Source organism: Alexandromys fortis, unplaced genomic scaffold (genome assembly GCF_014885135.2).
Source record: "Alexandromys fortis isolate MF-2015 unplaced genomic scaffold, M_Fortis_MF-2015_v1.1 scaffold_1, whole genome shotgun sequence".
In the NCBI taxonomy this organism is placed as follows: Eukaryota; Metazoa; Chordata; class Mammalia; order Rodentia; family Cricetidae; genus Alexandromys; species Alexandromys fortis.
Window position 1 is genome coordinate 39,229,079 of NW_026067927.1, and position 24,088 is coordinate 39,253,166.

General features: G+C 47.1%; 1 long non-coding RNA gene across 3 annotated transcripts in view; it reads left to right on the forward strand.

The window, feature by feature from the left end:
- The window catches only part of LOC126502436 (uncharacterized), a 48,740-nt gene that overhangs the window by 7,616 nt on the left and 17,036 nt on the right, over positions 1-24,088 (forward strand). Inside the window, exons 2-7 of one of the 3 annotated variants that reach the window (XR_007591931.1) lie at positions 1,428-1,627; positions 6,258-6,407; positions 7,243-7,420; positions 10,634-10,906; positions 11,131-11,360; positions 18,384-23,277. This is a non-coding gene — a long non-coding RNA (uncharacterized lncRNA). Of the gene's footprint in view, positions 1-1,427; positions 1,628-6,257; positions 6,408-7,242; positions 7,421-10,633; positions 10,907-11,130; positions 11,361-11,447; positions 13,177-18,383; positions 23,278-24,088 lie in introns of those variants that run through there. The other 2 variants (XR_007591932.1, XR_007591933.1) reach the window with 2 other exon arrangements.

Below are 24,088 nucleotides of genomic sequence, written 5' to 3' on the forward strand. Positions count from 1 at the left end.
TCCCGCCTGGCTTTACTCTGCTAAGCCATTGGTCGAAGTGGCTTTATTCATTAGTCAATAAAAGCAACACATAAACAGAAGGGCATTCCTCATCAGGCACGTGGAGCCCAGCGTGGGATACTGCGTATCTTTCCCGGTTGTCTTCACTTTATTGTCTTGAGGCAGGGTCTGTCACTGACTGGGAGCCCCCTGCTTTGGCTGGGCTGGGCAGGAAGACCCCGGGGCCCCTGTCTCTGTCCTCCCCTCCCAGTGCACACTCAAGTCTTACCCAGCTCTTGTGCAGGTGTTGGAGATAGGTCTGTCAGAGGTAGGCTCGTCTTTGACTTCAGCCAACTACCATCCCAACTGCACGAATCAGCTTGCCTTTAGAAGACAGCGGATCTCCCTCTATCATCACAGGTCAGGAGTGGAGGGGAGGATTGGGGTGTGGCAGGGGAGATATAATGTAGATGGTTTCTCCTCGCCCCAGCGCATAGTGGTTTTTGGCAGTTTGGTGAGCATTCAACAAAAGTTAAGTTCGCCCTGAATTATGAAATTCCCTCTCTCATGGCTGGTTATTCGGCAAATGCTGACCACCTCTGTGGGTCAAGGCCCGTCCCAGATCCCACAGATCAAGTCACAGAGGAAGCTGTGCCCTCCTGGTCATTTATCCAAGGTCAGCACATTTGCTGCCCCAGTTCTCGTTGGGAATCTGGGGAGTACGTGAGTCCTGGCCTTGAAGGCCGGAAGCCCCAGGTGCCCACAGCCTCCTCTCTCGTAGAAGCAGAGGTGAGCTGAATTCCTTCTGCGGACCTTGTAGGCCTGAGCAAGGAGTTTCTGAGATTCTCAGGCCCTTGTAAAGCTTGTGGGGAAGGGTTCATGGCAACAGGGGTTAGGATGTCTCTTCAAAAGCCGGCAGCCAGTTTCTGCCAGGGGCTTGTCAGAATTGCTCGAGAGGAAGAAAAAAGTGAGCGAGGGAGAGACAAGTGCACACAGACGTTTTTAAAGTAGCTAGCAACCAAGACAACACCAATTATTTAACCACACTAAAGAAACCAGCAGCCAAACCACAGATTATTTAACCACATATCCAAGTGCCGAGCACAGCATAGCCAGCCACGGTCTAGTAATGTAAATATCCCCAGCAGCCGGTTCCCAGGGAGGCAAGAACTGCGGAGCTGGGACAGCGCCTCACCTGGTCCTGTCTCTGCTCCAGATGTGTGGAGCTGAGAAACTGGCTCCAATCCAGCCAGGGCTTCCCTTTTGTTTACTTTTCACGTTTACATTATTGTTTCTCTAAAAACAGACCTGTTCCTCTCCTGCTGAGCTGTGAGTCTCTCGTGGGCATGTGTACACGGGGAAGCAGTTCCCACGGAGAAGTCCCTCTTTGTCAGCCTGTCTCTAACTTTCCTTTTTATTCCCTGCCCCTTTCTCCCTTTTTCTTTCAGTTCTTTGGTAATGTTCAGTAACTAGAAGTTCACTGTCAAAGAATGTTCATAGGACAACAGTCACTTTCGTTTTTGCCACCAGCAATGACGTGATCCACAAAGGTGGAAGTTTCTCCGAGAGTCCCTCCCACAGAGAGGATCCTGTGGAGAGTGCCATGCAGATGTCCATTTGAAGATCCTAGCTGTGGGCTAGCCTGCAGGTTGGTATCTGGCAGCCAATCAGATTCCACTCTTTGAGGAGCTGAATCAAGTGGCAAACTGGACTTACAGGTAGCATAGAGCAAGCAAAGGTGGCTTACAGGGGCCAGCAGGAAGGGACAGCTGAGGAGGGCCCTGTGGTCCAGAGTCAGCGAGGCAACCAACAGACATCTACACGCTGGAGGAAGGAAAGAGGCACTGTCTCCTGCTTGTCTTTGTTCCCCACAGCAGTAGCCAGACTACAATTATGAAGTATCAATGAAAGTAATTTTATGGTTAGGGTCACCACTACGCGAGGAATTGTATGTATTAAAGGGTCACTACATTAGGAGGGTTGGAACCACTACTGCATATGAAGGGGTGTAGTTGGATCTCTCTTTGGCCTTCCAGCTCACAAATAATGACATGGAGACTTATTATTAATTATGAAAGCTCGGCCTCAGCTTAGGCTTGTTCCTAACTAGCTCTCATAACTTAAATTAACCTGTATTTATTAATCTACATTCTTTTGTGTGACTCAGTACCTCGTCTGTGTACTGCCCTTTCTGCTTCCCCCACTTTTCTTCATGGCACTGTTCTCTCTTTCTGCGCTGAAGTCCTGCCCATCCTGCCTGGCTCTTGGCCATTCAGCTTTTTTACTACACCAATCACAGCAATCCATCCACAGTGTGCAGACATCCCACATTTCCTCCTTTTATAGAAATAAAAGGTAAAGTTGTAACTGTAACACAGTAAAATTACATACAAGAAGAACAACTGTCAGATAAGAATCACATTTACAATGTCCAGTCTGTCTATATTTGGCAAAATCAGAGAAAATTCTCCATTATCTAACCTAACTTGGCCAGTCAAAAGTTTTGTACCTAATTTACTTTATAACCTAACTTGTATTACCAACCCAAAACTACCTTTTTAGACCTAAAAATATTTCCTTAGATAAAAAACTTAAGCTCTTATGTCTTTCAACCTTATATACTTTACACATCTTATGTAATTTCTTTTCTCCATTTGGTAGCAAGAAAAACTGTCACTATAACTATCTAGTCTTCAATCCCATCAAATACCTCAGCAGGATATAATATTACCTGAGTAAATAGGAAGTGCAGAACAAGCACCTTCCAAAACTATAGAAACAACAGAGACTTCTGGCTGCCTGGACAGTCACCCAAGGTTCCTCTGCAATATTGGGGCATCCATCTTCAGCCTACAGGCCTAGAATATCTGATGAAATTTTCTGTGAAGCAGGAATTTTGAAGGACTGTCCTACATTGTCTTGGCAAGTTTGACAGTCACCTTCTTTTGTGTCCTCTTTATTCAGTTTGGTCAGCATACTGTTAGCAGTTGAGGCAAGAACAGTTTCTTGCCCAATGACTAACTTTGCTACAAAGAAGGCAACCTCAATATTGAAGTTCTTTGATGTACATCAGTATTTTTTGAAGTATATTGGTGCTGCAAAGAGAAGGGTCTCACTATCATGAAAAGCCTTATGTTATTAAAGCATTTTAATTGCCACATTCTGTCAGTCTTTGAAGTGTTTGAAGACCGCCTATATCTGTTTAAAGTGTATCTCTGTTTTACCTTGAAAACAGTGCTAGCATGACTCTAAGTTTGATTGTCATAGATGACTATCTACAAGCCTGCATTTCTAAATTATCCTAAATAGTTATAATAATTGCTTTCAAGGAATAAAAATTTGCATTACATTGTTAAATGATCTGCATAAGTCCAACACCATGAACAAGAGTAGAAACATATACAGTATAACAAAAATAACCTTAAATTTGTAACAATATATAAAAACCCATATCAATATAAAATATTTGAGACTAGTAGTTGATTTTTGTTCAAAAGTAGACACAACACGCCACCCTTTTAACCCATCATTTCTGTACTACACCCCCTCTTTGCCCTTCAAAATGAGTTTCCTGAATCTGGTCACCTTTGTTCAGCTTTTTTTCCTGACCATGACCAACAACAACTTACAACCAACCCTCCTAAACTTTGGTGATAAACATCCATTAAACAATTATTGTGTTCTCTAAACTGCTTCCTGTTGTCTGGGGCTGACTGCATGTCTAGGGAACTCTGGGTAATAGTCAAGTCCTTTGTTGTCTAGTAATGGGAAAGCACAGGGTTTTTTTAAGATCCTTACTGGAGTAGTCTGTGAGGCTGGACCACGTCACGCAGCAGATTGAAACTGTAACAGAGGCATTCTGAGAAAGTGGATCACTTGGGATACTTGTCCTCATTGGTGTTTGATTTTTTTTTTCTGAAAACACACAAACTTTTAAAGGTAATATACATAACTGTAGTAACACAAGTATGGAATGTGAGGTGTGCATAAATCAGTTAAAGATGATGGTTTTTGTTCTATGTTTGAGCAGGCAAAAGGCATCTGCCAAGTTTATAAGTCTGTTTGGACCGTATATCCAACCTGTAATACAATGCCCTATGAGAGGATGGTGTGTAGTAATAAGTCAGGAAACTGTAGCCAACAAGATTCATCAAGTCTCATCCAGTCTCAGAGCTGCTCCCATGTAAATAGAAGTCAGCATGAGGAATTGTTTGATTTGAAATTGAACTAATCAGCTTAATGCTTGTATTATATTCTCCAGGGTCTTTTTTTTCCCCTTCTTCTTCTTTTGCCTTTTCATGAGAACTCGAACCAATCTTTCTATAAAGACGTGGCGCACACACTGGCTTTTCTGCCTGAGCGCCCAGGTCCTGCTCATGTCTGTATCCCTGATAACCTAGCAACAGGATGATGCCGCAGTAGAGGCTCCATAAAAGTTTGCTTTTCTGGCTTGATAAATGCCCTTGTGTTCACTGTCTTATATAAACTCGGTTAGGGCTTATATTGGTTTATCTAGCATGTTCCCCATTTTTGACTTGCAATCTGTAAGATTTGCTGAAAAGTTGATTGGTAATCTCATAAAATTTAAGATTCATGTTTATGGATCACATAGCCAGATTGTCAAGAACATACAGTGCAATATAAACACGCAACTCTTGCACAACCCTTTTCCCCACTTGGGCTTTTTTTGAACCGGGTTCAAATCTAAACTGAGCAAGGCCACACAGGGCGATAAAGTAAAACATTGTACGGTTGGAATGTACGGAAGCCCCTGAGCTGGGGGAGATGGGCAAGGGAGGGGGTGATTTTAAAGAACCTGTTTCTTATTTCCAATCACCTGGCAAGGCCGTCTAAGAAGACACACTGAACAAATGTGCTGTGCAAGCCACACACATTGTCTAGACAGAAAAACAACTTCAAACATCTCACAGTGCTTTGGAAATTATTTTCTGGATATGTCAACATACTCCCTCAAGGAAAAAGCAGTTGCCTAGATTTTTGGACTCTTCTCGTGTTCAGATTTCTGAAAAATGAAAATAACAAGATCCTCAAATAATTATTTGGATGTGCACCACAGTTTTAAAGACGGTTTCCTGGAAGTTTTGCTCCACAAAATTCAGCAGATTTAATTTCATGGGGAGGTGCTGTGTGCATGAGGCAGGAGGGAAGAAGAGAGCCCAGGAGGAGGGCAAAGCCGCTCAGCAGAAAGAAGGGAGGACCAGGGAAATGCTGGGTTCTGAGAACGGCATAGTGCCGTGTTTGCAAACGTTGACTTACTGTGGCTCATGGTGCCCAGATTAGTACAACCGCAATCGCAGAGGCTCTGCCATCATTTTCAGATGGACATGGCACCCTCTACATGACCAGAAGGGAAGATACCCACAGTTAGTCTTTCCCAGTGCTGGTGAACCCGAGTGGGGCAGGCCACCATTGCTAGTGTCTCTGACTCTTTATTTATTCCTATGCTTGGAAAACTCCTGCAGGATCTGGACTGTCATGAAGAGCAAGGGAAGCTTGGAACACTGAGCCCTAAAAGGGATGTCTCCGTCAAATCCCTCCTCTCAGGGCTCAGGGAAACCCACAGAAGAGTAGAAGAAATAGTCAAGAGTCAGGGGTGATGGAGGATGCTGGGAAAACAAGGCCCACTAAATTGACACGATGAAAACCCTGGGGAACTCATAGGGACTGAGGCAGCGTGCACAGAGCCTGCACGGTCTGCTCCAGGTCCTCTGCACTTCTATTGTGGCTTCCAGTTTAGTGCTGACTGTGCAAACCAGAGGGTCTCTGATTCCTGTGCCTTCTCTTGGGCTCTTGTGTCGGTTTTTTTTTTTTTTGTCCAGTTCTGATGTATTAGTTTTTGTTTTATCTTTTTTATTTTATTTTATTTTATTTTATTATTATCCCTTAGAAGCCTACTTGTTTTTCTCATGAGACACAGAAAGGAAGTGGATCTGGATGGGAGGGGAGGTGGAGAGGAACTGGGAGGAGTAGCTGGAAGGGAAACGGCCGTCAAGATAAACTATGTGAGAAAAAAAAAATCTATTTTCAATAAAAAGGAAGAAAGGTGTGGGGGAAGGACAATCTTGCCAGCTTTAAAAAATGGACCGGGACACAGTTTTGTCACTAGAACTCATTCAGGATCTCATTTTTATCAATGATTAATTGTGAATGAACACCCACACTTACAGGAGGTGTTGCTGGCCAAACACTTAGGAAGCCTCGTGGGCTTCCGTGTGTCCTGTGTCCCGAAGCTTCACCTTATTCTTTCTGTTTTACAGATGACGGACGTGCAACCAGTGCCTGCCAGCTGGTACACGAAGAGAAGGGATTTGGAGTGACAGCTGCCTGTCTCAGACTAGACTCAGCACGCACAACATACTATACAGGGCTTACCTGGAGCAACTGGCACGGGGAACCTAGTCTACCAGGTCCTTAAATGATCCTTCAGCTGTAGCCCGTGGCTTGATGTTGGCCAGTGATTTTAGCCAGCAGATAGAGGGAGCTGGAGGTGTGGGCTGGCTTTGACATCAGCATGTTGAAACTGGAAACTCCACCCCAGCTCTGATACCATCATGGTGAAGTCAGCTTGGCACGGCCCCTACTTTCCAACGCCACAGTATTGTGGTCTAGCAACAAGCCGGGCACCATCACAGACTTTGAGACCTGAGTGTGCATGCGTGTGTGCTCGTGTAGGTAGCAGCTGAGCAGAAAGCATGTGTGAGAAGTAGGCACTCCCTGGATAGCCCCACAAGACAAAGGAAATTATGTAGTTAGCTGCTTTGGACTGAGGATGGTAATTCTAACAATATCCAACCAGATCGCTCTTGGTCATTTCGGCAAGAGAGAAGAGAGTGGTAAAATTACTTCACAACTTTTCAAACATCCCCATATCTAGTTTTTTACGAGTTTCTCACTGAATGCGTTGAGCCATCTTGGTACAGGCAGGTGTGTATCTACACCCACGCTGACTCCTGCTCATTTGTTCCCTTCTCCTTTATGAAATCATTTAGCACCCAGTGTCAGTGATGAAATCATTTAGCACCCAGTGTCAGCGCAGCGGAGGCTAGCACACTCCATCTCTGTGAGGCTCTCAGATCCCTGCCTCTCTCCTTGCCTACGCCTTGTTCAACACCACAGGGGTGGGGTGGGGGTGGGGACACTGCTGCCTGAGCTCCCCTGCAGACTGCCTTTCAGCAGGGTGAGGAGAGGAGATGTGGGAAAGCATTCTGTGTTTTCCCAACCTAACTGGTATTTTCTTTGCAGGGGCCAAAGAAGCCACTGGCTAGGACCGTCATGACAGGATGTGGCACACATGTTGTGTGAATATCCACTGGCTAAGACACGCCCACAAGTCTTTGTATATATTACTAAGCACTCTATTCCGGGAGGAGCCATTAAAGAGAGAGCCTTGCTGTGGCCAGAGTCATTGGCTGGCTCACAGGTGAGCTGCAGCCCTTGGACAAAGCTTTTCACCATGCCTCCTCTTCCTGTTAGGCTCAGAGCTGGAGGAGGCTGTTGACTCCCCTTGCTGGATTCCCAGAGCAGCCCCCTCAGCGAGCTCAGCTGTGTCTACTCAGCATCAGAGAAGAAAGGGGTGGGAGAGAAAGGGGGGAGCAGGCATGAGGACCACAGGGGAGGGCAGCAGGAGCTTCCATTCATTTTCACTCCTCTTCTTAGATCAGGATCTTATCGTGCACTTGTATTTTAAAATTCAAGTGTAGTGTCCATTTTTGCCTCTGTCTCGCTTGACACCCCATCAATATTATAGGCTAGTTGGAGGTTATTACCCAGCAGCCCCCTTGTAGTATCAATCAAAGAAGATCAAATAGATAGTCTATCTGGCTCCTTACAAAGTGGTACCTTTGGGTATCACAGTGATTCGGTTTCAAAGGATGGGCAAAACTGGATGCCTTAGCAGGCTTGGAAATTCTATTCAGGCATTTCTCTTTCAGCAGCATGGAAACACCAAATCTGGTGATAAACTGAAGCTAAAGCAGTTACAGAGGTCGTTCTCCCCACCCTCCTGATTCTCCTCTTTAAGGACGTTTCTGACTGTAGATCTGACCGTAGAGCAGAGGATGTCGGTAGATAGCATTCCGCAAACACAAGGCTTGTGCTTAAGGAGTTGAAAGCTGTAGATGCTGGTTTTTGGCGGCGTCTGTGCAGCACGCAGCAGAGGCCCATTTCTACCGACCCAGGTGTCTCGTATGCTGCTATTGCCCCCTTTCTCTCTCTCTGGATTCAGCTCTCCCCGGGTTCTCTTCTTTTCATGCTAGACAGGTAAATTCAGAGAACACATAAAGCTACTTTTCTCCCCAAAACCATTTTCTGCTTTGGAGCTAGGGCTCTGAGACTCTGCCTGGAAGCGAAGCTCTCTCTAATTGGAACTGCTTCCAGAACCGCTTCCAAATTAGCGGCAGGTGTGTTCTGAAGTCAGTTTTACCAAGTGAATTGCAACACTGAGCTGTTTGGACTATCGGTGATTCCACCCATGTTGCCATTCCTTCAACAATCAAGTACTAAATAATGACTACCTAGATTTTTCCCAGAAAAATGGAGAGTTCCTGGACGTTCACAGAGTCCAAAAACAATTCAAATAACATCAGTGTTCTTACCCTACAAACAAAAGTTCGCTTTTAATATTTGCCGAGAGAGAGAGAGAGAGAGAGAGAGAGAGAGAGAGAGAGAGAGAGAGAGAAGGAGGAGAAGGTTAGAGATTAAGAAAGGCTTGGACAGTCCTCTGCGTACAGCGGCGGAGTTTGATCTGGGAGGGTGCTGGGGAACGGTCCTGATCTTCCAAGTTCCCATGAGCCTCTGGGACTTCAGAGTCAGGAGTACGAGCCATGCTGGTATGCTTGTTAAATCTGATGGTAGTTCCTTCATACCAGTGTCTTGTTATACCAACCCCAGAGGTCAAGGGGCAGCGTGGGCTAGTCTGCAGTGTCTGACCTCTTCCTCAAACACAGAAAGCTTCTTAAACGTGAGGATCTGGGGGTGGGCAAAGGAGAACAGACTGAAACACATCTGAGTGGAAGATTAGGTTTCCCAAAAGGTTCCCAGAGCTTTGGGCCATGGAAATGAGGAGTGTTGGAGAGAGGGTAGGACAAGGAGACAAGGCTGCCGGATTTAGAGCCCAATCATATTTTCTGAGGATATAACTGCCTTAAGATACCTCTTCTATTGGAGGAAATCTGATCATCCATGTAGCAAGGATGTGTGCGGCCAGGTCACAAGCTGGCATCTCATGCTTTTCCTGGTCCTCGGATGCAGCAGAGAAAGCATTACCCCCAGCCAGGCACATTGCAGCAGGTAGAGAATGTCGGCAGCATGAGCCAAGGTCCACATTAAAGGACGGAGGGACTGGGGGAGTGTGGGAGCCGGCACAGGAGGTACAGGCAGACACCTGTCCGTACTCCTGTCCATACACATGTCCATAGAGGAGAGAGCAACCCAGAGAAAGAACAAAGAGATGGACAACTGTCCCTCCATCCTGTCCCTCTGCAAGCTATGACCACACCCGCTTGTCTCCACTGCACAGTTTCATCCCTCTGCTTCAGCTGAGAAATTAAGGCTCCTCATGGAGTCTCCGAGTTCCGGGGCTACCTCAGCTGCTCCCTTAGGCTCTCGATTTGTGGCCATCTAAATGCCTCTCCCTGCTGACGGTTTCGTCATTCCCACGCGTATAAAAAGACTCCTGGGGAGAATTAATCCTGCCTCCTCTCGTCGGTGGAATTTGTATTTACTGTGTTACCTCCACGTTGGCTTTTCTGTGTCAAAAATAACTTGTTAGTTTTCCTCCCCGACCTGTGTTTAGCTTGGAAAGACTTGTAGATTTTGCATTTCAGCTCTTTCTGTTAGATGTTCAAGAATGACGAAACATTTGCTCTTCTTAAACCAGCCAGCTTTTCCATCTTATGATGGCATGGTTCATAGTTTGTTTAACCCAAGTTCTCATGGAAAGACATTTTGACAGTCCTGTTTTGTGAGAGGTAAAAGCGAAAAACATCTTTAGGAGATGTTTTTTCTGTTTCTCCATCACCCTGGCTCCCTACACATAGCCAATGCTTGCCGTCCACATAAAAACCACATTTTAAAAGAACAAACAAGTTATTGTTGATGATGTCTGGCTGACTGACCATATGATCATGCTCCAGCCGTCACAACAGGCCCCGGAACCTTCAGTGAGCCTGAATGCGGCGGCTTCAGAGTCCATGCTGGCCCTCCGTCCCCTCACATCGCTTCTTTGTTCCTTTGTGCTCAGAGCACCTTTCAGCTCTGTCTCTAAAGTCCTAATAAATGGCCGAGGGTACTTTTTACAACATGCCCAGTGTTATTTCACAATGTTTCACGAGCCACAATCCTCAAGTCACCGTTAAGAAATCCAGATGCCTGGCTGCGGTGTTGTTGCAGCTGTTTTGTGGGAAATCATGAGAGTGCACCTCGTTTGGACAGAAAGAGACCATATCTCACCCCTACAGATTCACAGCGGACGGCTCCTCCAAGACAGTGCTAACAGCAGTACTCTCACTGTGGTCCTGAATTCAGATACTCTGTGTGTCTTGTAATTTGTCGAATGCTTTGGTTTCCCTGGAAGGGCAGATTCTATTCTGGGGTGGCTATGGCATGCTCTGAAGCTACCTTTTCTTTCCTATAGACGCAGTATGAACTGGCCTGAAGGAAATTCTCTTCAATGCACTTTTTATTGGCGAGGTTTATGAGATGGATTCACACACTGTTTGGTGTGGTCAGCACCCCTTGAAGGCAGTCATAATGTTGGACCCAGAGTTTAATGCCTGGACCCCGCCGCCCCCCAGAGTGCCAAGGATGCCAGGATGCTGCAGTCCTTCGATAATAAAGTGGAGAAGTAGCATGGGACCTGCACACATGGCTCTGAACACTCTGAGGACCATTTCTATTTCCTAATCAGGTAAGTGGTTGTGCAATTAGCTACTCAGGAAATAATCAACAAAAGTTTGTTCCTACTTTTTGGTGCAGATGAGATTTTACTTCTTAAAAACTTTCCAAATAACAGCGGTTGAATCCCCAGGCGTGGAACCCACAGGCACAGGTGGTAACAGTTCAAACTAATAACAAAGCAACAACCTCCTGTCTTAGGCTCACATTCTTCTTTTAAATATTTCTCCATTTTAGAAAGTCACATTCGTCAGGATATTTTATCTTTTTACCGATGACAAAACACAGTTTTGACAATCAACAGTCACACCCTGTGAATTCTGTAAGCGAAGCGTTACCTTTGCGTTTGCTGTGGTTACACTGCCCCCTGAGGTCCCTGTCCGTGGACCATAAGCAGTGACACCTTAGGAAGACAGTGGGAAGCTTGAAGAGATGGACAAAGTGAGCAGTCTTCTGACCCTGACAAGGTAACTCTGAGGGGATACTGAGGCCCGGTCCCCACTCTCTTCTCCCAGGTGAATGGCTCTGCTACCCTGCTGTCTCTCTCTCCACAGGTGCAGATGGGGAGGGGCTCTGTACCACAGACTGAGCCCTGCAACACTGTGAGACGAAAACCCTTTCTTTCTATGAACTTGTGTTTAGCAAATACCTGTCTCCACGACTTGTCTCCACTGTGGGGTGGGGTGGAGTTACAACATTTCTTGTGGCCATTCCTTCTGATAAAACTAGTAAGAAATGTTGGAAACGGAGACTTTGGAGACTTTTACAATAGCTCACATTGCTAGGCTCTTGACTGAGAAGTCAAGGTGAGAATGACTTCAACGTTAGAGTAATGAAAACGGCATTCCAGAGAGGGAGAAACTGTTTCAAGATGTTGGTGACATCATCTAAAGTCAGCAGAGTCTTAAATCTTTCTAGTTGAGGTGGCTAAGGCCAGGTTTCCAGAACTCCATCAGTGCTGATAATTCCTTCATTCGATTAAAAGTCAAGCCAGAGGGCTGGAAACATGTCTCAGGGGCCAGAGTACTCGCTTAGCAAGTTCAACGTGCTGGGCTGGATCGCCAGCAGAACGACATACATGGAATGTAGTGGTGTGGGCCTGTCACCCCAGCACTAGAGGGGCGGGGAAGGAGGGTGACTGAAAGGCAAGGTTACCCAGGACTACTTAGCAAGTTGGAGGCCAGCCTGGGATGAATGAGACCCTGACTCAACAATCAAACAAGTAAACAAAATAAGTCTTTCCTCATTCTGCCATTTGTTGCCCACTTCTGCTGTTTAAACCTGGGTTTATGGACCTCAGGATGGCTTCAAATGGGAATGGTTTATCAGCCCGCACCCCCACAAGGTTATTTAATAAAGCTGTAGGAATAGTAGCTCGCATCCACCTTGTAAAGATTACTGTCTGGATAAAGTCGACAGGCAGAATGGGGATTTCGATGTCACGAGGCAGTGCTCTGAGGTGGGGCAGAACCCAGGCAAGCTGGGAGCACTCATGTAAGGTAGAATTATACAGCGCTTGGAGGAGCTGCGGAAGTTGGGAAGAGCGTTGGGATACGGTGGGGCAGTGTCTCTTTAACTTAAAGGAAGAATGGTGGGTTCTGGGAAGAGGTGCTACAGCAAGGCATGATGGGAGCAGGGAAGCAGGGGCCCTGCTCTACCTAGGAGATGCAGTTAATTTCCTACAGAGCCAGGTCCCAGGAGTGTTTGCGATAGGGGACAAGCCAAACTGTGAGTGCTGTAAGATGCTCTAAAGCAAAGCCTTAGGCCCCGTGGGAGCCACATCCAACAGGTTCGGAACATGTGGCTCCAATCCCACTGTCATTTTATAACAATTTTCGGCACTACCCATGATGCAGTTCTTCCCATAAGCGACACGTTCTGTCCCACAGTGGATGACTTGTGAAATCCTTTGTTCTTTTCATTTAAAGATGTTGCAATTATCAGATCTTTGATTGTAGTCACAGGATTAATTCCTTCATGTGAACAGCCAGCTCTCCACACCTGCAGGTTCAGATTCAATCCAGGTTCCATCCAGCTGTGGCTTGAAACAGTTCTAAAAGGTTAATACTGTGGACTAGGCCAGGGAGAAGCTGTGGAACTGTTAGCCTGATGTGTGCAGTGGAAAGATCAACAGAGGCTTGGTCTCAAAATAAGGGAAGATGAGAGCTGACGCACAAGCTAGTCCTCTGACCTCCACACGTGTGCCGTGGCGGGCACATATACGTGCAGGGGCTTTGGTACATGCACACTGGCGCGCGCGCGCGCGCACACACACACACACACACACACACACACACACACACACACGCCTCAGAGGATGTTTGGGCTAAACATAGACTACTTCCTGTCATCATTCTCTACAATAGTTTATTGCTGTTTCTGCATTTGCATTATTTTAGGCATTGTAAATAGTTCAGAGATGCTTCAAAGTATACAGGAGGTGGTGCCAGTCGGGCTAGCCCAAACAGTATGCTACAGACTGACCAATGAGAGACCCTGTTCCAAAAGAGCCAGCTGGAGAGAGATCAAGAGGGATGACTGATATTGACCCTCTGGTGCCCACATGCACTCCTCCATGTGCCTGTGTACACACATGTACAACACACACACACACACACACACACACGCTGCTGGGGTATAATTCATATAATAAAGCCTGGGACCTTCAGGGCATCATTGCTCAGGTGTTTGCCCTTGTGCTGTCCAGGAGTGGAAGACTTTGACCGTGTCACTGAGAAACTATATAGAAGATAAAACAGATTCCTTTAGAAATATTTATTTCATTTTCATTTTATGTGTATGAGTCTTTTCTGTGAACCATTTATATCCGTGAACCACTTTTGTACCGAGAGGCTGAGGAGGCCAAAGGAGGGTGTCGGGTCTCCTGGGACTGGAGTCACAGGTGGTTGTGACACAGGCTCCTCTAGAAGAGCAGCCAGTGCTCCTAATTGCTGAGTCATCCTCTTGGTCCCTATGAAATAAACTCAATCAACTGGGCTTAGCTGAAACTGTTCCGAGCTGCTCTCTCTTGACCTCTCGAAGCACACAGCATTATTACAAAGTACACGTGTTCTCATAACCTAGACACCTAGGTAGAATGCTGTTTAAACCTGTGGTTATTTGAATAAGAATGACCTCTGTAGGTTCATATATTTGAGTGCTTAGTCATCAAGGAGTGGCACTATTTAAGAAGGGTTAGGAGGAGTAGGAAGTGTGGCCTTGCTTGAGGAAGTGTGTCCCTGGAGGTGGGCCCAGTCCTTCTCTTGGCCTGAGACTTGGAACACAGTTCTCAGCTACTGCTTCAGCACAGTGAGTGCCGCCATGCCCCCCATCATGGTGATAACGGACTAAACTTCTGAAACTGTAAGCAAGCCCCAAATGAAATGTTTCCTTTTTATAAGAGTTGCCTTGGTTACGGTGTCCGTACTGGCTGGTTCTGTGTCAACCTGACACAAGTTAGAGTCATCAGAGAGGAAGGAGCCTCAGTTGAGGAAAGGCCTCCATGAGATTCAGCTGTAAGGCATTTTCTCATTTAGTGATCAACGGGGGAGGGCCCAGCTTATGGTGGGTGGTGCCATCATCACCTTGTGGCCCTGGGTTCTAGAATAAGCCCGGGGAAGCCAGCCTGGAAGCAGCTCTCCTCCATGGTCTCTTTCTGTGGGATATTTGTTAAGATGTGTGGCTCCGATTGGTGTAATAAAGAGCTGAATGGCCAATAGCTAGGCGGGATTTCCGGGAAGAGAGAGAACTGTGGGAAAAGAGAGGTGGGGAGATTCTGACAGACTCAGAGCAGGCTGTGTGTGCCATCCTGAGGAAAGGTAAAAGCCACGTGGCAGAGCATAGATTAATAAAAGCCCGCTAATTTGAGTTACATGAAGTAGTTGGGAATAATTCTAAGCTAAAGGCCAAGCTTTCATAATTAGTAATAATTCTCCATGCCATTATCTGTGGGCTAGCGGTCCTGATGAGAAAGTCCAACTACAGCCTGTGCTTCTGGGTTCCAGCCCTGCTTGAGTTCCTGTTCTGACCTCCTTCAATGGTGGACTTTGATCTGGAAGTGTAAGCCAAATAAACCCTTTCCTCCCCGGCTTGCTTTTTGGTCATGGCATTTATCACAGCCATAGAAACCCTAACGAATGTGGTGCAGTAGAACAGAGACTAATATAAAATGTAAGACAAGATTACAGAAAGGGGGGGGAAAGCCTTTCTGATTAAGAGAGATCCTCCACAAATATAAGGGGAATAACATCTCTCTGTCCAGAGACCAGCTCTGGGGCGCACTGTGAGAAGCAGACTGAAATTTGAGAAATTACTGGAAAGTCACTGTCAGTGCAGACAGGCAAAGGCAAGGCTGACATTTCCAGCTCGGCTCTGGCTCCAGCTCCATCCTGAACATCCAGATGACTGTGTCCTACAGTTGGTGGGGACCATGGCTCACACAACGGTCACAGTTCCCATTGCAGAACTGGCGCCAGTCAGCTTTAGTGTGTTAGGGAAGAGGTCCTACTTTCCATGTGTGTTTAAACAGCATAGACACATAAGATTAAAAAAACAGAAGCTCTGACTATGTAATGTGATGCTAAGCCTTCGCAAAATAGGCAGAGATCCAAATATTTCTCTCTGCTAAAAGAGTTTAAAATAGGTTTACAGGGGAACCTTGGCTGGAGAAGCTACCACAGAGGACTGGTGGGCTAAAGAGTTTGATCTGAGGATGGTCTGTGTTTCTGAGAGGAAACCACAAGGGGCTGCTAGGACTGGCGGACATCTGAAGGGAGGGCTGGACCTGCGAGCAAATTCTCCGGCTGAGACCAACTGTGTGTATGGGATGGGGTGGGGTCAGGGATCTTGTTGTGTGTGCACAGGGTGGAGTCGGGAAGGGCTCTTGTGTGTGCACAGGGTGGGGTGAGGTGGGGAAGGGCTCTTGTGTGTGCACAGGGTGGGGTGGGGTGGGGAAGGGCTCTTGTGTGTGCACAGGGTAGGGTGGGGTGGGGAAGGGCTCTTGTGTGTCCACAGGGTGGGGTGGGGCCATGGTTCCAGCTTCCTTCTTGGCAATTGTCTGGAGCTACCCTCAACTTCCAAAGTCTCTGCCACTTTTTGTAGATGTCCTTACAGCTCAGAAGCAGGAACACTGCGACAGTTTCTACCAGGCACACCTCTTGTACCCCTAGTTTTCTTGCTGTTCCTTCATCTCCCCTCCTCCTCTGCTCTTTAGGACCCTGTGACTACAGAGAATTCAGCCTCTCAATCCAGGGATACCTCATTATTTCAAGATCATATGATTATCAGCCTTCATCATATATTACAAACACAGGCACGGCCCACAGGGGTGAAGTTCATGGGACCCCCCCCCCAGCCTGTGTCCTTGTGATGTCCTGAGATGGGGTGGTGGGCTTCTCAAACTACACTTTCATTGAACACCTTCTAGACACTCAGTACTCACAAAGTTTCTCCATCAGAGCATACTGGAGCAGGTTCCCGGTGCAGTTCTTAGCTGTCTGCATCCCCTGCAACAAATTACCTCAAACACCGTGGCTTAGAACAACAACCAGAGCCTCTTGCTAGGTTGGAAGCTGGCGTGACTCTTTGTCTGGTCAAGGCGCAAGCACAGTGTGTTCATCTTGACTGGCAGATGGGGCATGGGGTGCCCATGTGAGACAGGTTTGCTTCATCCATTCTGGAAAAGACCAAGGCATCTCCTGACTCAAAGCCCTGCATTGTGTGGCCAGAGAAACTCCCAAGTCCTGGTCCGGTACAGATATTTAAACTGATGTCCCATGTCCCAGACTCAAGAGTTAGATTGTCCGTGTCCTAATAGGTTCATTGACTGATTCTGGAAGCAGAGGCTCACTGTGTACACACCAGGTTGGTCTGGAACTTGCTATTTAGCTTAGCTTGGCCTTGAACTCCTGTTTCCAAGGGCTGGGATCTGAGGCTTATATCTGCGTACCTCACCGCACTTTTTGGTGCATGTTTGTGGAGTCCAGTTTGATAACTCAATGTATGTGTACAGTGTGTAATGATCAAACCAAAGTAATTAGCACTACTGTGTCATGCACATCACTTCTCCATGCTGGGGAATTTCACACTTTTGTGGTTATTTAGGAACACACTTAGATGTTTGGCTTGCAGTTGAATTGGAGGCAAATATTCAAAACTCTCACCCGAGCGTCACAATCCATAACTAGCCAGGATTGTTCCTCAGGGTGTGGAAGGGTGAGTGTCCCTTTAGATAGGACAAGTTCCCTCTGGCTGTTGCTATCTCACGTCTCACACCTTTGCGCACTCTAGTATCGGGCCCCACCCGAGTTTGCAGTTCCCAAGACGCGGCCTGTGTCTAGAGGACTTTCCAGTCTGCTGTAATTACAGGGAGGAACGGAACGCCATCTAACAATTTTCAACACTTTATCAGATGCGGTAGCAAAGAGTGCCTTTAATAATTTTAGGGGTAGGATTCTCAGAGATGAAATAGTGTGGCCAGGTCCCCCAGTTCTTCGAGATTCTTCTAGGCCGTACCAAGACTCGCTGGCTTTGGTGTCCAGCGGGGAATTTCCAGGCCTGTTTAATGGCTGCAGTTCTGATCAGCCAGATCTCTGCTTGCAGAGGAACTTATCTAGATCTCACTTCAACAGATAAGCAGAGGAGCTTCAAACGGTTTATAAATCAGGCTGGAACGCAGCCAGCACACTAGCCGCTGAGCTCCAACAGAACAAAAGCAGTCCAGCCTTCTGCAGTGTTAGCCTGGGTGCAGAGCCAGGCTGGAGAACTGCCTCCCCTCTTACCAGATTAACAACACTCTGGCCTCACATCAGCTTCCCCCAAGTCCACGTTGCAAGTCACTCTCCAGGATCCCATTGTGCTAGGCTCGAGTTTATTTCATTGCTGGAAAAGCAATCCCTTGCTCATGTATGCTAGGATGGTCTCCACAGAGAAGAGATGGAGGATCTAGATACGGACCTAAGAGAGGAGTCAGCTCACAAAAGCTACAGTGTCTGGTGCAGTGAGGCAGGAATGCACCTTCTCCATCCCAGCCGGGGTGTCTCAGAGCACAGTGTAGTGGCTCATCAGTCATAGATGGGCAGAGGGAGGGCCTCAGGGCTCTTGACACAGCCCTCTGTAGGCGTGATGGATGTGGAGAAACCCTACCCTTCCCAGGGGGTCAGGTGGCACCAGTCAGACAAAGAGGGCAAACAATTCCAGCTTGAAAAAGAACTCCCCTTTCCACCTCCCTCCCTCCTTCCCTCTCTTTTCCCCTCCCTCCCTCTCCCTCCTTCTCTCTCCCCCTCTCTCTGCCAAAAAGTTACAGTATCCAGCCGTTCCTTATTAAGTTAGAAGTCTGTGCAAAAAAAAAAAAAAAAAAAAGTGGGGGGGTGAGGAAGAAGCAACAGGGCTTGTGTGCAGAAATACAGAAATATTCATTGGGGAGACACAGCTGTTTCCATGGTACAGGCATGCCTGGAGAAGTAAGTAAATGACATTCCTATCTGCTGCAGAGTCAAAAACCAGCTGCTCTCCGGATTTCAGAGGGAGATGCTATCCCAGACTGTGGTCATCCCAGGCTTCCCAAGGCTTTTCCTGCAGCGGCTGTGGATGAAAACAAGAGCGAGCAAGGGGAGGTGGACAAATGGAATGTGTATGAGTACTGTGTGCTGGCTGCTGGAGAGGGCTTTTCTTCGTTGGTTCCTTGACTTTTGACATCTGTGGGAAGTGGTCCTAATTGGATCTGGATTAATTTGAGCCTTTGATAAAATAACATAACGCCATTCCTACCTCTTCCTCTCTCCAATCCTGACCCCAAGAAGTTTTAGAAATGTCTATATATTTGCTTAGTCTCCAGACACCGAGGGCAACCATGTTCCTCAGCCACAGTGCAGAAGTCTGACCTGCGGCATTCGGCGATGTGTCTGTGCTGCCGAGTGTTTTGAGGCCTCTCAGGTTTCCACTCATCTCCACTCACAGGCTGGACCCAGAGGCCTTGGAGCAGTCTGCTTCTCAGTTTTGATCTGGTGGTCCGGACAAGAATCCAGGGCAAGACAAGATGGCCGCCCGTGCCTAGCCCACACTGCCAGGGTGCTGACTTTCCCTCAGTGGACCAACTTGGAGGGCACATCTCGAACCAACAAGGAGTACAGAGAAGAGCCAGCCCTTGGTAGCTGACAGGAAGTGCAAAGTTGTAATGTCAAACCAAAGTTCCCAACCTGTGAAGCTTTCTCGGCCCACAACACTTCATCTTTAGTCCTGAGAGAACTTTGAGAAGGTACTTAGCTGTTTGCTTTTTAAATCTTATCCTTCCTGTCCCGCCTGGTCACAGAGAGCTGCGTGCAGTAGGAAGGGCTTGGCTGTTGTAATGATCAATGCTCAACTCAAAATCAACCACCTTCATACCCAGAAGGTAGTTCTCTGGCCAACCATGAAGGACAGAAGGCGATGATATCGCAGAGTCTAGAAGACCTGTTCACCCTGTAGCATGGGTGTGCAGCTCGGGGGACTTCAGACACGTGACTCCTTTTCAGTAGGAATTGGGACTGTGTTACGTTGTGGTAGGGGTCAGACTTGTCTCCGAGAGACCAGGTTCAGGGGTAGTGGGAAAGTTAATCCAGTCTGAACACGCAGACTGCCCCACTTAGACAAGTGCAGCAATTCTGGGTACCTATGGGTCTTCCTGCCTAGAAACCCCTCGCTTAATTTTGGATCTTGCAGCCCATGGTTTTTGGTGGTAAGTGCTGATTTCAAACACTAAATCTTTTGTACTGTCACCTAAAAGGGCAGAGCAGGAGCATGGAAAGGCACAGTCTGCAGAATGGCTGGGCTGTCTCACTGTGATGTGTAGGTCTTACCGGATGTCTTTCTGGGCCACACTCTCTAGTAAGTGGTGCTAAATCTTACAGAGTGGAAATAACACAGTGCCTTAGCCTATCATGAGAATCTGGAAAATAACTTTCTTCTCTTCACCTTTTTTCCTCTTTATTTCTTTTTTTTTCTGGAATGTCCTCATCTCTGATCTTAAAGAATTTACTCTATTTTTTTCATCCCTAGTCTTTTATTATTGTTTGCTTTTTGGAGGTAGTATCACGGATGCCGTCTTTGTCCCGCTCGTGAGCCAAACACAGAATGCCGATGGCCCTGCTTAATCTCTTCCATCTATGAGCTGGTGACGATACTTGTGATCCGTTCGTAAATGCCACGCAGCTACTCAGTGCCTCGCTTGTTCTCATTTTGAGGATTTAGATCCAGAGCCTTGTGAGCATTAAATGGGCATTCATGCACGAAGCTCCTGCTCCAGCCTTCAGCATCATCCTCTCTGCGCAGATAACCCAGATATCGTGTCCAGGTAGCTAGCAGAGGTCCCGCAATCTCAGCAATCCTAGCCCAGTCCATGATGATAATGATGATGATGATACTACTAATAATAATGTTTTTCTTCATTACTGGTTGCCCTAATGTGTGCACAATTATGAACTCTAGAAATGGAGACAGACGATGTAAGAGGAAAAAGGTTTTGGCCCTTGCTTTGCTGGGCACAGCACCTGGAGAGTTTGCAGCTGTCCTGCGTCTATGAGGTGATGCATACAAGAATGGAAACCGGTGTGCTAATGACGGCGGGGGGTGGGGGATGCTGGGAAAGAGCCTGGGCCTTGTGTGACATCGCAGGATTGTTGAACGAGACCTTGGCCATTCCCTCTCATGTTCTTCTCTATGAAACAGTACATGTCTCTTAGCTGTAGCTGAAGGACCTCTGCTTCTAGAACCTCGTGAAGATTTGCAAATGACACCCGCAGAGAACCCAGCTAGCACTTGCCATCTAGCATGCATCAGGAGTTCTCGATCGTCCATGGCAAGGAAGAAAATAAGGGCTCACACCGGGACCCTTAGCTCCCACCCGGAGGGTGCAAGGTTATCATCTTAAGGTGGCGAAATGCTGCTAAATGGGAAACCGCAGTGAACAGGCCATTCTACGGGCACAGCTGGATCTTCTGCCTCCTTCCCTGGCTGCGCGCGCGTTCGTCAGCTTTTCTTTTCCTTTGACTAAATTGCTGGAGTTTCAATCTTTCCCTGGACAAGGACAGCGAGACAGAGGCTGTACTTGAGTCAGTGGTGTGTGCAGATGAACTGTCTACAGGGTGAAAGACTGAGAGCTGAGCCACGAGCCAGCCTGGTTCCTTCAGATGCAGTCGACGCTTACGGCCTGATGCTGGGTCATACACACCATTCTTATGAACATGGGGCTCAGAGAACCCAGCAGAGAAGATGTGGGCATGAGCATGTGTGAAAAGCTCTTGCTGTCACCCAACAGTGTGGTGTTGGGAATGACCAGCCCTGAACAACACAGGGATCGCTAGCAACAATGGCTTCAGTGACTACATCCCATGTCCCAAGCTCTGCCCCAAGTGTTTTGGATATGTTGTTTCCTCTAATCTTCATCTATTTCCTTATCTACCTCTTTATAGCTGAGCTCTAGTGGTATTGTCCAAGCTGGCCCTAACTAACCTCTTAGCTCCTAGACCTCCTTCTCGCTCAGCCTCCCTGGAGCTGTGACTTCAGGTCCACACTGTGGTGGTTTTCGTTACAGTTCTGTGCGGTCAGTGCCACTGTCACAGCTAATTTGGAGATAATCCCATTGAGACCCAAATGCGCAGTGTGGGGAATAGCTGGAATTTACATCTGAATCCTTCTAAATACAAACTCATCATCATAACTAAGTCACTGAAGAGATTTGAGCTTGAAAGGAGGAAACAAAAATGGAATGAAGAGAGCAGGGAAGAGGAAGAGGAAGAGGAAGAGGAAGAGGAAGAGGAAGAAGAAGAAGAAGAAGAAGAAGAAGAAGAAGAAGAAGAAGAAGAAGAAGAAGAAGAAGAAGAAGAAGAAGAAGAAGCGCTCAGCAGGAGCCCAGCTTCACGGAAAAGGGCTTCCCAGAAGGACATCAGAGCCACATGGCTCTCAGCTCATTAACTAAGGTGGAAACTGTGGGGAGGATAAAGCAGAAAGCAGCCTGGACTGGCACAGCGCCCCAGAAGAGCTTCAGGTTCCCGTGGGAATGAGACTGGAGGGACCTGGGGGAATGACCAGAACTGTTTATCTGCCGATGTGCTTGACAGTCGCTAATAAGAGGTTGTCTAGGAGCACAAAGGGTTGTGGTTGGGTACATCAGACCAGGGGACATGACATTCAGAGAGGAGAGGCCAAATCACACCTTATTATTATTATTCTAGCACAGAAGAACAGGTGGCTGTCCCAGGTGTGTCAAGCTGACAACCAAGATAGGCAAGGGTTAAAAGCATGGGCTGGAGAAGCGCCTTTCTCCATCGGGCAGCAGTCCGTCCATGCAGGCACCCACAACTGGTCAAAGTGCTGAGAAAGGGATCAACCCTAAATGTACATCTCTATCACCTTCCCTGCCACCAGTGCCAAGGGAGCATCACAGGAGAAGAGGCGTGAGGAATGCAGGAGCTGTATGATGGGGGAGGGCTGTAGAGTGCTCTTCCAGACATGACAGGGCTGTGGCACTTGTGACCTCACAGCAGCAATGATTATCATCACATGACCGACACGAGACCAAGTCAGCCAAAACCCTAGCATAGACGTTTAGATGATCAATAGGCCTGTTCCATGCTGAGGCATGATTGGCGGATGGCAGCTGCAGAAGTGGTGAGAATCTTTAAGAATGTGGTCCCTGGTGGATTTCCCAACACTCATGCCCACTGTGAGCAGCACTAACTGGACTTAGTGGGTTATGAAAATATAAAGTAAGACACTGACTTAGGAGATGGAGGTGTTGGGGAAGTATAGAAGGAAGGAAGGGGGAAATGGAGGCTAGAGCTAATCATATTTCATTGTGTACATATATAATAATCTCAGAGAGTGAAAAATTAACTAAAAAATTAAGAGTGAAGAAACACTGTCCAGGGAGACAAAGGAGGTTAACTAAATGGGACAGGAGTAAGGAAAGGAAGGGTAGCGGCTATGGGTGAATGTGCCCAATACATATGTGCATGACAACTTTAAAAAATAAATACGTTTTCAAAAATGTGAGATGAGGAACCTGACTTTGGAAGGCAATGAAGCTGTGGATCAGATTTCAAATGCTTCATTGTCCCTCTGCAATGAGAGACAGCTTGGGAAAAGAATTTATAGACACTGAGACCATTGTCAGGGACGATGGCCCCAGAGGTTTCCACGAGGGTGAAAATGCCCACTGGAGATCAAAGCGGGCTGTCCTCAGAGCGGCGTCACAGGGCCATCCTCTGAAAAGTGACCCACTGTTGGGCTCAGCTCCCTCTAGGAGGCTGAATTGGAGCCAGCTGGTGTCTGGAACGTAACTCCTGGGTCACTCTCTGGTCTCCGTTTGAAGGCCAACTGCATGTGATTACGGGCGACAGATACAAAGCTTGTGTTAAGTCCAGGACGGAACTTGTTGAATGAATAGCAATTGAGTTGAAAATTGGATGAATGGATTGTGTTTTCTCTCTCTCTCTCTCTCTCTCTCTCTCTCTCTCTCTCTCTCTCTCTCTCTCTCTCTCTCTTTCTCTGACAAGATTGAGTTCTCTGGGCCTTGTCAACTCAATGCTTATATTTCTAAGTGTGTTCTTGAGGGACATCACTTCAGGGTTAATTGGTATTTGAGTAAGATAAAGCTTCTATCAGACATATGTATGATGTAATCAGAACACAAAATCACTGCCAGAAATGCTCCATTTCAGTGTGTGCATTTCCTCCGCAGAGGCCAAACGACCGAGTCTCTTGTTTTGTTTTTAGTTCTGAAGCTCTCGGTGGAGCGTGCCTGCACAATATTAGTATCTGGAGGGAACAACAACTAAACCAGAACAACAAAGACCGACACTGCTGTTTCTGCTCAACAGATCCTAACTTAAGTTGGGTGGGGTGTGGCCTGGGCACTGGGGCTTTTAAAGCATGCAAGGCAACACTAAGGTGCAAAGCCCCAGAACCCACAGCCTACCACAATGAAGCCTCACCAGGGGAGGTGCTGGTGGCAAGTGTGTTTCACACCAACACTTCGCTGAGCGTAAACACACCAGAGCAAACTCTTACACCCACGAACCCAGGGTAGCCTGTGGATGATCTTTGGAAAAATTCAAATTTGTAAACTGATAATATATATAATTCCATGGGCCCCATATGGTTCCTGTTATCTTGAGGAGAACTATACACATTTGCCTTGCCCCGGGCAGAAAGATAAATA